This window comes from Primulina tabacum, unplaced genomic scaffold, assembly GCF_025594145.1.
Source record: "Primulina tabacum isolate GXHZ01 unplaced genomic scaffold, ASM2559414v2 Contig446, whole genome shotgun sequence".
Classification (NCBI taxonomy): domain Eukaryota; kingdom Viridiplantae; phylum Streptophyta; class Magnoliopsida; order Lamiales; family Gesneriaceae; genus Primulina; species Primulina tabacum.
The window spans coordinates 107,794-119,054 of NW_027459752.1; the positions used below are offsets into that span (position 1 = coordinate 107,794).

An 11,261-nucleotide genomic window follows, 5' to 3' on the forward strand; every position below is an offset into this window, starting at 1 on the left:
GTATTTCCATTGACATGATATGAGATATGATGAGCTGAGGCCAAGGCTCAGTGGACGGGTAATGCTGTCGCTGATGTCCCCGCCGCCGGGTACCACGGTTTTATAGATGGATCCATCGATAGAGCTGATAGATAGAGCTGATACGAAAGTCACAACTAATAAACTGAATTCAGTTAAAAAGAAAATGTTTAAGTTTATGATGACATGATTTAATACGATATGATTTGATACGACATGTTTATATCATGTTTTAAAGTTTATGAAAGGTATGTTGGCATTATGATTTTACAATACACGTTTATGTTATGCTTTTAAGTTCATGAAAGATATGTTGAGTATGATATTTTTCACTGCTGTGTGCTATGTATATGTACTTGTTATTCCTGGTATAGGTGTGTTGATTCTTTAGACTCACTAGGCATGTGTGATGCAGGTGAGCTAAATGTTGAGGAGACTATAGGTGCCGAACTCTGAGTAGGCAGACCTGGTGCGATGACACGACCCGAGGACCACATGTTTTCCGCATTACGATTTATGAGATTGGGAGGAAATGAATATTTTCACACGTTGATGATTTTAAGATTTTTATTAGTTTATGTTTTCGTATGATTGTAGATGAGTTTGGTTATTTTTTTACTGTCAAATTATTACGATTATTTTAAATGTTATTTCGAAAATGCGAGCTTTTATTTAAAAAAAATGTCCAGTGGAATTTTAAAATGAGTGAGACGTTACAGTGCGTGTTGCACCCCCTTTTCGTGTTTTTCTATTTTTGATTACTTGTTGACAGACTATTTTCGACTCAAATCATCTGAATCTCGATTGGGACCAGATAAGACATGTGAAAGCAACGTAGCTCGGACACTGCCGGATTTGGACAAAATTGAAACCTAATTTGATTGAAACGGGCAAACGAACGTGACTCATTACTCCGCAATGAGCTGGCGAGATTTTAGCCGAATTCCTTCTCTAAGACCCTCTAATTTGCGATTTTCCGCTTCTGTTAAGCTTCCGTTTCCTCGAAAAATCCGCTTAGGAAGTCCGAAATTCGATTCCGGTTCCATTTTATCGTATTCAGGCATAATAATAGCTTTACATTCGCTATTTGCTTTTTCTTATTTTTTTCTATTTTCTGGGAACATTTAGCGATTTTGTTGTCTTGAGCAGGTTTCGTGCGGAAGGGTATGACGCATATTACTCCGGAGATGGCTAACTCGTTAAAAAAATTATTTCAACTGCTTTATCCATAATTTACGTATACGGTCGTGACACGAGGACTTACCAGGGAGGTCACCCATCCTAGCTCTGCCATCGCGCCAGAACGCTTAACTTCATGGTTCTGATTGGGCGAGAGCAGTGCCGCGTGTTGTCCATCGCCGCCTGCTCCACACGTACTCGAGGGATATAAGAATAAAAATCCCACTCAATGTCGGGTGCGATCATACCAGCACTAATGCACCGGATCCCATCAAAACTCCGAAGTTAAGCGTGCTTTGCCGAGAGCAGCACTAGGATGGGTGATCCCCTGGGAAGTCCTCGTGTTGCACCCCTTTACGTGTTTTTCTATTTTTGATTACTTGTTGACAGAAGATTTTCGGCTTAAATAATCTGAATCTCGATTAGGATTAGATAAGACATGTGAAATCAACGTAGCTCAAGCACTACCGGATTTGGACAAAATTGTAGCCTAATTTGATTGTAAACGGGCAAACGAACAAGACTCATTACTCCACAAGAAGCTGGCGAGATTTTAGCCGAATTCCTTCTCTAGGACCCTCTAATTTGCGATTTTCCGCTTTTGTTAAGCTTTCGTTTCCTCGAGAAATCCGCTTAGGAAGTTCGAAATTCTATTTCGGTTCCATTTTATTGTATCTCACGCATAATAATATCTTTACATTCACTATTTTCTTCTTCTTATTTTTTTTTCTCTTTTCTGGGAACATTTAGCAATTTTTTTTGTCGTGAGCCGGTTCTGTGCAGAATGGTATAACGCAAATTACTCCGAGACGGTTAACTCATTAAAAACAATTATTTCGATTGTTTTAGCCATAATTTACGTAAACGGTCGCGACACGTGGGCTGCCAGGGAGGTCACCCATCCTCGCTCTGCCATCGCGCCAGAACGCTTAACTTCATGGTTCTGATTAGGCGAGAGTAGAGCCGCGTGTTTTCTATCACCGCCCGCACGTACTCGAGGGATATAAGAATAAACATCCCACTCAATGTCGGGTGTGATCATACCTGCACTTATGCACCGAATCCCATCAAAACTCCGAAGTTAAGCGTGCTTGGTCAAGAGCAGTACTAGGATGGGTGAACCCCTTGGAATTCCTCGTGTTGCACCCCTTTCTATTTTTGATTACTTGTTGACAGACGATTTTCGGCTCAAATCATCTGAATCTCGATCGGGACCAGATAAGACATGTGAAAACAACGTAGCTCGGACACTGCCGGATTTGGACAAAATTGCAGGCTAATTTGATTGTAAACGGGCAAACGAACGAGACTCATTACTCCGCAATGAGCTGGCGAGATTTTAGCCGAATTCTTTCCCTAAGACCTCTAATTTGCGATTTTACGTTCTTGTTAAGCTTCGGTTTCCTTCGAGAAATCCGTTTAGGAAGTCTGAAATTCGATTCGGTTCCATTTTATCGTATCCCATGTATAATAATAGCTTTACATTCGCTATTTCTTCTTCTTATTTTTTTTCTATTTTCTGTGAACATTTAGCGATTTTTGTTGTCGTGAGCCGGTTTCGGTGCAGAAGGGTATGACGCAGATGATCTCCGAAGACGGTTAACTCATTGAAAACAATTATTTCGACTGTTTTAGCTATAATTATGTAAAACGGTCGCGACACAAGGACTTCCAAGGGAGGTCACCCATCCTAGCTCTGTCATCGCGCCAGAACGCTTAAATTCATGGTTCTGATTGGGCGGAGAGCAGTGCCGCGTGTTGTCCATCGCCGCCAGCTCCACACGTACTCGAGGGATATAAGAAATAACATCCCACTCAATGTCGGGTGCGATCATACAAGCACTAATGCACCGGATCCATCAGAACTCCGAAGTTAAGCGTGCTTGGACGAGAGCAGTACTAGGATGGGTGACCCTCTGGAAGTTCTCGTGTTGCACCCCTTTTCGTGTTTTTCTATTTTTGATTACTTGTTGACAGATGATTTTCGGCTCAAATCATCTGAATCACGATCGTGATCAGATAAGACATGTGAAATCAACGTAGCTTGGGCACTGCCGGATTTGGAAAAAATTGAAGCCTAATTTGATTGTAAACGGGCAACGAACGAGACTCATTACTCCGCAATGAGCTGGCGAGATTTTAGCCGAATTCCTTCTCCAAGACCCTCTAATTTGCGTTTTTTCGCTTTTGTTCAGCTTCCGTTTCTTCTAGAAATCTGCTTACGAAGTCTGAAATTCGATTCGGTTCCATTTTATCGTATTCCAGGCATAATAATAGCTTTACATTCGCTATTTTCTTCTTCTTATTTCTTTTCTATTTTCTGGGAACATTTAGCGATTTTTGTTGTCTTGAGCAGGTTTCGTGCTGAAGGGTATGACGCATATTTCTCCGAAGACGGTTAACTCGTTAAAAACAATTATTTCAACTGTTTTATCCATAACTTACATAAACGGTCGTGACACGAGGACTTCCAGGGAGGTCACCCATCCTAGCTCTGCCATAGCGCCAGAACGCTTAACTTCATGGTTCTGATTGGGCGAGAGCAGTGCCGCGTGTTGTCCATTGCCGCCCGCGCCACACGTACTCGAGGGATATAAGAATAAACATCCCACTCAATGTCGGGAGCGATCATACCAGCACTAATGCACTGGATCCCATCAGAAATCTGAAGTTAAGCATGCTTGGGCGAGAGCAGTATTAGGATGGGTGTCCCCCTGGGAAGTCCTCGTGTTACACCCTTTTTGTGTTTTTCTATTTTTGATTACTTGTTGACAGACGATTTTCGGCTCAAATCATCTGAATCTTGATCGAGACCAGATAAGAAATGTGAAATCAACGTAGCTCGGACACTGTCGGATTTGGACAAAATTGTAGCCTAATTTGATTGTTAACGGTCAAACGAACGAGACTCATTACTCCGCAATGAGCTGGCGAGATTTTAGCCGAATTCCTTCTCTAAGACTCTCTAATTGTGATTTTCGTTTCTGTAAGCTTCCGTTTCCTCAAGAAATCCGCTTAGGAAGTTTCTAAATTCGATTCCGGTTCCATTTTATCGTATCCCAGGCATAATAATAGCTTTACATTCGCTATTTTCTTTTTCTTATTTTTTTTCTATTTTTTGGGAACATTAGCGATTTTGTCGTCGTGAGCCGGTTCTGTGCGGAAGGGTATGACGCATATTACTGCGGTGATGGTTAACTCATTAAAACAATTATTTTGACTGTTTTATCCATAATTTACGTAAACGGTCACGGCACGAGGACTTCCAAGGGAGGTCACCCATCCTAGCTCTGCCATCGCGCCAGAACGCTTAACTTCATGGTTCTGATTGGGCGAGAGCAGTGCCGCGTGTTGTCCATCGCCGCCCGCTCCACACGTACTCGAGGGATATAAGAATAAACATTCCACTCAATATCGGGTGCGATCATACCTGAACTTATGCACCAGTACTATGATGGGTGAACCCATGGGAAGTCCTCGTGTTACACCCCTTTTCGTGTTTTTCTATTTTTGATTACTTGTTGACAGACGATTTTCGGCTCAAATAATCTGAATCTCGATCAGGATTAGATAAGACATGTGAAATCAACATAGCTCAAGCACTGCCGGATTTGGACAAAATTGTAGCCTAATTTGATTGTAACGGGCAAACGAACGAGACTCATTACTCAACAAGAAGCTGGCGAGATTTTAGCCGAATTCCTTCTCTAGGACCCTCTAATTTGCGATTTTCCCCTTCTGTTAAGCTTTCGTTTCCTCGAGAAATCCGCTTAGGAAGTTCGAAATTCGATTTCGGTTCCATTTTATTGTATCTCACGCATAATAATAGCTTTACATTCACTATTTCTTCTTCTTATTTTTTTTTCTCTTTTCTGGGAACATTTAGCAATTTTTTTTTGTCGTGAGCCGGTTCTGTGCAGAATAGTATAACGCAAATTACTCCGGAGACGGTTAACTCATTAAAAACAATTATTTCGATTGTTTTAGCCATAATTTACGTAAACAGTCGCGACACGTGGGCTGCCAGGGAGGTCACCCATCCTCGCTCTGTCATCGCGCCAGAACGCTTAACTTCATGGTTCTGATTAGGCAAGAGTAGAGCCGGTGTTTTCCATCACCGTCCGCTCCACACGTACTCGAGGGATATAAGAATAAACATCCCACTCAATGTCGGGTGTGATCATACCTGCACTTATGCACCGGATCCCATCAAACTCCGAAGTTAAGCGTGCTTGGTCAAGAGCAGTACTAGGATGGGTGACCCCATTGAAAGTCCACGTGTTGCACCTCTTTCTATTTTTGATTACTTGTTGACAGACGGATTTTCGGCTCAAATCATCTGAATCTCGATCGGGACAGATAAGGACATGTGACACAACGTAGCTCGGACAATGCCGGATTTGGACAAAATTGCAGGCTAATTTGATTGTAAAGGGCAAACGAACGAGACTCATTACTCCGCAATGAGCTGGCGAGATTTTGCCGAATTCTTTCCCTAAGACACTCTAATTTGCGATTTTCCGTTTCTGTTAACCTTCGGTTGCCTCGAGAAATCCGTTTAGGAAGTCGAAATTCGATTCCGGTTCCATTTATCGTATCCCATGTATAATAATAGCTTTACATTCGCTATTTTCTTCTTCTTATTTTTTTCTATTTTCTGTGAACATTTAGCGATTTTTTTGTCGTGAGCCGGTTCGGTGCAGAAGGTATGACGCAGATGACTTCGGAGACGGTTAACTCATTAAAAACAATTATTTCGACTGTTTTAGCTATAATTATGTAAACGGTCGCGACACAAGGACTTCCAAGGGAGGTCACCCATCCTAGCTCTGTCATCGCGCCAGAACGCTTAAATTCATGGTTCTGATTGGGCGAGAGCAGTGCCGCGTGTTGTCCATCGCCGCCATCTCCACACGTACTCGAGGGATATAAGAATAAACATCCCACTCAATGTCGGGTGCGATCATACCAGCACTAATGCACCGAATCCCATCAGAACTCCGAAGTTAAGCGTGCTTGGACGAGAGCATTACTAGGATGGGTGCCCCTGGGAAGTTCTCGTGTTGCACCCTTTTCGTGTTTTTCTATTTTTGATTACTTGTTGACAGACGATTTTCGGCTCAAATCATCTGAATCTTGATCGAGACCAGATAAGAAATGTGAAATCAACGTAGCTCGGACACTGCCGGATTTGGACAAAATTGTAGCCTAATTTGATTGTTAACGGTCAAACGAACGAGACTCATTACTCCGCAATGAGCTGGCGAGATTTTAGCCGAATTCCTTCTCTAAGACTCTCTAATTTGTGATTTTCCGCTTCTGTTAAGGTTCCGTTTCCTCAAGAAATTTGCTTAGGAAGTTCTAAATTCGATTCTGGTTCCATTTTATCGTATCCCAGGCATAATAATAGCTTTACATTCGCTATTTTCTTCTTATTTTTTTTTCTATTTTTTGGGAACATTTAGCGATTTTTGTCGTCGTGAGCCGGTTCTGTGCGGAAGGGTATGACGCATATTACTGCGGTGACGGTTAACTCATTAAAAACAATTATTTTGACTGTTTTATCCATAATTTACGTAAACGGTCACGGCACGAGGACTTCCAAGAAAGGTCACCCATCCTAGCTCTGCCATCGCGCCAGAACGCTTAACTTCATGGTTCTGATTGGGCGAGAGCAGTGCCGCGTGTTGTCCATCGCCGCCCACCACACGTACTCGAGGGATATAAGAATAAACATCCCACTCAATATCGGGTGCGATCATACCTGCACTTATGCACCGGTTCCTATCAGAACTCCTAAGTTAAGCGTGCTTGGGCGAGAGCAGTACTATGATGGGTGAACCCCTGGGAAGTCCTCGTGTTACACCCCTTTTCGTGTTTTTCTATTTTTGATTACTTGTTGACAGACGATTTTCGGCTCAAATAATCTGAATCTCGATCAGGATTAGATAAGACATGTGAAATCAACGTAGCTCAAGCACTGCCGGATTTGGACAAAATTGTAGCCTAATTTGATTGTAAACTGGCAAACGAACGAGACTCATTACTCCACAAGAAGCTGGCGAGATTTAGGCGAATTCCTTCTCTAGGACCCTCTAATTTGCGATTTTCCGCTTCTGTTAAGCTTTCGTTTCCTCGAGAAATCCGCTTAGAAAGTTCGAAATTCGATTTCGGTTCCATTTTATTGTATCTCACGCATAATAGCTTTACATTCACTATTTTCTTCTTCTTATTTTTTTTTCTTTTTCTGGGAACATTTAGCAATTTTTTTTGTCGTGAGCCGGTTCTGTGCAGAATGGTATAACGCAAATTACTCCGGAGACGGTTAACTCATTAAAAACAATTATTTCGATTGTTTTACCCATAATTTACGTAAACGGTCGCGACACGTGGGCTGCCAGGGAGGTCACCCATCCTCGTACCATCGCGCCAGAACGCTTAACTTCATGGTTCTGATTAGGCGAGAGTAGAGCCGCGTGTTTTCCATCACCGCCCGCTCCACACGTACTCGAGGGATATAAAAATAAACATCCCACTCAATGTCGTGTGTGATCATACCTGCACTTATGCACCTGATCCTATCAAAACTCCGAAGTTAAGCGTGCTTGGTCAAGAGCAGTACTAGGATGGGTGACCCCCTTGGAAGTCCTCGTGTTGCACCCCTTTCTATTTTTGATTACTTGTTGACAGACGATTTTCGGCTCAAATCATCTGAATCTCGATCGGGACCAGATAAGACATGTGAAAACGACGTAGCACGGACACTGCCGGATTTGGACAAAATTGCAGGCTAATTTGATTGTAAACGGCCAAACGAACGAGACTCATTACTCCGCAATGAGCTGACGATATTTTAGCCGAATTCTTTCCCTAAGACACTCTAATTTGCGATTTTCCGTTTCTGTTAAGCTTCTGTTTCCTCGAGAAATCCGTTTAGGAAGTCCGAAATTCGATTCCGGTGCCATTTTATCGTATCCCATGTATAATAATAGCTTTACATTCGCTATTTTCTTCTTCTTATTTTTTTCTATTTTCTGTGAACATTTAGCGATTTTTGTTGTCGTGAGCCGGTTCGGTGCAGAAGGGTATGACGCGGATGACTCCGGAGACGGTTAACTCATTAAAAACAATTATTTCGACTGTTTTAGCTATAATTATGTAAACGGTCGCGACACAAGGACTTCCAAGGTAGGTCACCCATCCTAGCTCTGTCATCGCGCCAGAATGCTTAAATTCATGGTTCTGATTGGGCGAGAGCAGTGCCGCGTGTTGTCCATCGCCGCCAGCTCCACACGTACTCGAGGGATATAAGAATAAACATCCACTCAATGTCGGGTGCGATCATACCAGCACTAATGCACCGGATCCCATCAGAACTCCGAAGTTAAGCGTGCTTGGGCGAGAGCAGTACTAGGATGGGTGACCCCCTAGGAAGTTCTCGTATTGCACCCCTTTTCGTGTTTTTCTATTTTTGATTACTTGTTGACAGATGATTTTCGGCTCAAATCATCTGAATCACGATCGGGATCAGATAAGACATGTGAAATCAACGTAGCTTGGGCACTGCCGGATTTGAAAAAAATAGTAGGCTAATTTGGTTGTAAACGGGCAAACGAACGAGACTCATTACTCCGGAATGAGCTGGCGAGATTTTAACCGAATTCTTTCTCTAAGACACTCTAGTTTGCGATTTTCCGCTTCTGTTAAGCTTCTGTTTCCTCAAGAAATCCGTTTAGGAAGTCCGAAATTCGATTCCGGTTCCATTTTATCGTATCCCAGGCATAATAATAGCTTTACATTCGCTATTTTTTCTTCTTTTTTTTCTATTTTCTGTGAACATTTAGCGATTTTTGTTGTCGTGAGCCGGTTCGGTGCAGAAGGTTATGTCGCAGATGACTCGGAGACGGTTAAATCATTAAAAACAATTATTTCGACTGTTTTAGCTATAATTATGTAAACGGTCGCGACACAAGGACTTCCAAGGGAGGTCACCCATCCTAGCTCTGTCATCGCGTCAGAACGCTTAAATTCATGGTTCTGATTGGGCGAGAGCAGTGCCGCGTGTTGTCCATCGCCGTCCGCTCCACACGTACTCGAGGGATATAAGAATAAACATCCCACTCAATGTCGAGTGCGATCATGCCAGCACTAATGCACCGGATCCAGTCAGAACTCCGAAGTTAAGCGTGCTTGGGCGAGACCAGTACTAGGATGGGTGACCCCCTGGAAGTTCTCGTGTTGCACCTCTTTTCGTGTTTTCTACTTTCGATTACTTTTTGACAGACGATTTTCGGCTCAAATCATCTGAATCTCTATCGGGACCAGATAAGACATGTTAAATCAACGTAGCTCGGGCACTGCCGGATTTGGACAAAATTGTAGGCTAATTTGATTGTAAACGGGCAAACGAACGAGACTCACTACTCCACAATGTGCTGGCGAGATTTTAGCCGAATTCCTTCTCTAAGACCCTCTTATTTGCGATTTTCCGCTTCTGTTAAGGTTCCGTTTCCTCGAAAAATCCGCTTAGGAAGTCCGAAATTCGATTCCGGTTCCATTTCATCGTATCCCAGGCATAATAATAGCTTTACATTCGCTATTTTCTTCTTATAATTTTCTTTTCTATTTTCTAGGAACATTTAGCGATTTTTGTTGTCTTGAGCAGGTTTTGTGCGGAAGGGTATGACGCATATTACTCCGGAGACGGTTAACTCGTTAAAAACAATTATTTCAACTGTTTTATCCATAATTTACGTAAACGGTCGTGACACGAGGACTTCCCATGGAGGTCACCCATCCTAGCTCTGCCATCGCGCCAGAACGCTTAATTTCATGGTTCTGATTGGGCGAGAGTAGTGCCGCGTGTTGTCCATCGCCGCCCGCGCCACACGTACTCGAGGGAAGTAATAATAAACATCCCACTATATGTCGGGAGCGATCATACCAGCACTAATGCACCGGATCCCATCAGAACTCCGAAGTTAAGCGTGCTTGGGCGAGACCAGTACTAAGATGGGTGACCCCCTGGTAAGTCCTCGTGTTGCTCCCCTTTTGTGTTTTTCTATTTTTGATTACTTGTTTACAGACAATTTTCGGCTCAAATTATCTGAATCTCGATCGGGACCAGATAAGACATGTGAAATCAACGTAGCTCGGGCACTGCCGGATTTGGACAAAATTGTAGGCTAATTTGATTATAAACGGGCAAACGAACGAGACTCAGTACTCCGTAATGGGCTGGCGAGATTTTAGCCGAATTATTTCTTTAAGACCCTCTAATTTGCGATTTTTCGCTTCGGTTAAACTTCTGTTTCCTCGAGAAATCCGTTTAGGAAGTCCGAAATTCGATTCCGTTTCCATTTTATCGTATCCCAGGCATAATAATAGCTTTACATTTGCTATTTTATTCTTCTTATTTTCTTTTCTATTTCTTGGAAAATTTAGTTTTTGTTGTCGTGAGTCGGTTCTGTGCGGAAGGGTATGACGTAGATTACTCCGGAGACGGTTAACTCATTAAAAACAATTATTTCGACTGTTTTAGCTTTAATTTATGTAAACGGTCGCGACACAAGGACTTCCAAGGGAGGTAACCCATCATAGCTCTTTCATCGCGCCAGAACGCTTAACTTCATGGTTCTGATTGGGCGAGAGCAGTGCCGCGTGTTGTCCATCGCGCCCGCTCCACACGTACTCGAGGGATATAAGAATAAACATCCCACTCAATGTCGGGTGCGATCATACCAGCACTAATGCACCGGATCCCATCAGAACTCCGAAGTTAAGCGTGCTTGGGCGAGAGCAGTACTAGGATGGGTGACCCCCTTGGAAGTCCTCGTGTTGCACCCCTTTTCGTGTTTTTTTTTTGATTACTAGTTGACAGACTATTTTCGGCTCAAATCATCTGAATCTCGATTAGGACCAGTTAAGACATGTGACAACAACGTAGCTCGGACACTGCAGGATTTGGACAAAATTGTAGGCTAATTGGATTGTAAACGGGCAAACGAACGAGACTCATTACTCCACAATGAGCTGGCGAGATTTTAGCCGAATTCTTTCACTAA

At 42.8% G+C, this 11,261-nt stretch overlaps 9 non-coding genes and 3 pseudogenes across 9 annotated transcripts; all 12 read left to right on the top strand.

Moving 5' to 3' along the window:
* Positions 1-1,431: 1,431 nt before the first annotated feature.
* On the top strand, positions 1,432-1,550 carry LOC142534294 (5S ribosomal RNA). The gene has a single exon (XR_012816974.1). It is a non-coding gene; the product is annotated as a 5S ribosomal RNA (ribosomal RNA).
* Positions 1,551-2,227: 677 nt separating this feature from the next.
* Positions 2,228-2,346, top strand: LOC142534313 (5S ribosomal RNA; annotated as a pseudogene).
* A 674-nt stretch (positions 2,347-3,020) lies between these two features.
* LOC142534290 (5S ribosomal RNA) lies at positions 3,021-3,137 on the top strand. The gene has a single exon (XR_012816970.1). It is a non-coding gene; the product is annotated as a 5S ribosomal RNA (ribosomal RNA).
* A 680-nt stretch (positions 3,138-3,817) lies between these two features.
* On the top strand, positions 3,818-3,936 carry LOC142534299 (5S ribosomal RNA). The gene has a single exon (XR_012816978.1). It is a non-coding gene; the product is annotated as a 5S ribosomal RNA (ribosomal RNA).
* A 1,433-nt stretch (positions 3,937-5,369) lies between these two features.
* On the top strand, positions 5,370-5,487 carry LOC142534316 (5S ribosomal RNA; annotated as a pseudogene).
* Positions 5,488-6,152: 665 nt separating this feature from the next.
* LOC142534287 (5S ribosomal RNA) lies at positions 6,153-6,269 on the top strand. The gene has a single exon (XR_012816967.1). It is a non-coding gene; the product is annotated as a 5S ribosomal RNA (ribosomal RNA).
* A 678-nt stretch (positions 6,270-6,947) lies between these two features.
* LOC142534300 (5S ribosomal RNA) lies at positions 6,948-7,066 on the top strand. The gene has a single exon (XR_012816979.1). It is a non-coding gene; the product is annotated as a 5S ribosomal RNA (ribosomal RNA).
* Positions 7,067-7,741: 675 nt separating this feature from the next.
* On the top strand, positions 7,742-7,860 carry LOC142534312 (5S ribosomal RNA; annotated as a pseudogene).
* A 670-nt stretch (positions 7,861-8,530) lies between these two features.
* Positions 8,531-8,649, top strand: LOC142534264 (5S ribosomal RNA). The gene has a single exon (XR_012816944.1). It is a non-coding gene; the product is annotated as a 5S ribosomal RNA (ribosomal RNA).
* A 677-nt stretch (positions 8,650-9,326) lies between these two features.
* Positions 9,327-9,444, top strand: LOC142534277 (5S ribosomal RNA). Its single transcript, XR_012816958.1, has one exon. It is a non-coding gene; the product is annotated as a 5S ribosomal RNA (ribosomal RNA).
* Positions 9,445-10,127: 683 nt separating this feature from the next.
* Positions 10,128-10,246, top strand: LOC142534326 (5S ribosomal RNA). Its single transcript, XR_012816984.1, has one exon. It is a non-coding gene; the product is annotated as a 5S ribosomal RNA (ribosomal RNA).
* A 678-nt stretch (positions 10,247-10,924) lies between these two features.
* On the top strand, positions 10,925-11,043 carry LOC142534331 (5S ribosomal RNA). The gene has a single exon (XR_012816989.1). It is a non-coding gene; the product is annotated as a 5S ribosomal RNA (ribosomal RNA).
* Positions 11,044-11,261: the final 218 nt, after the last annotated feature.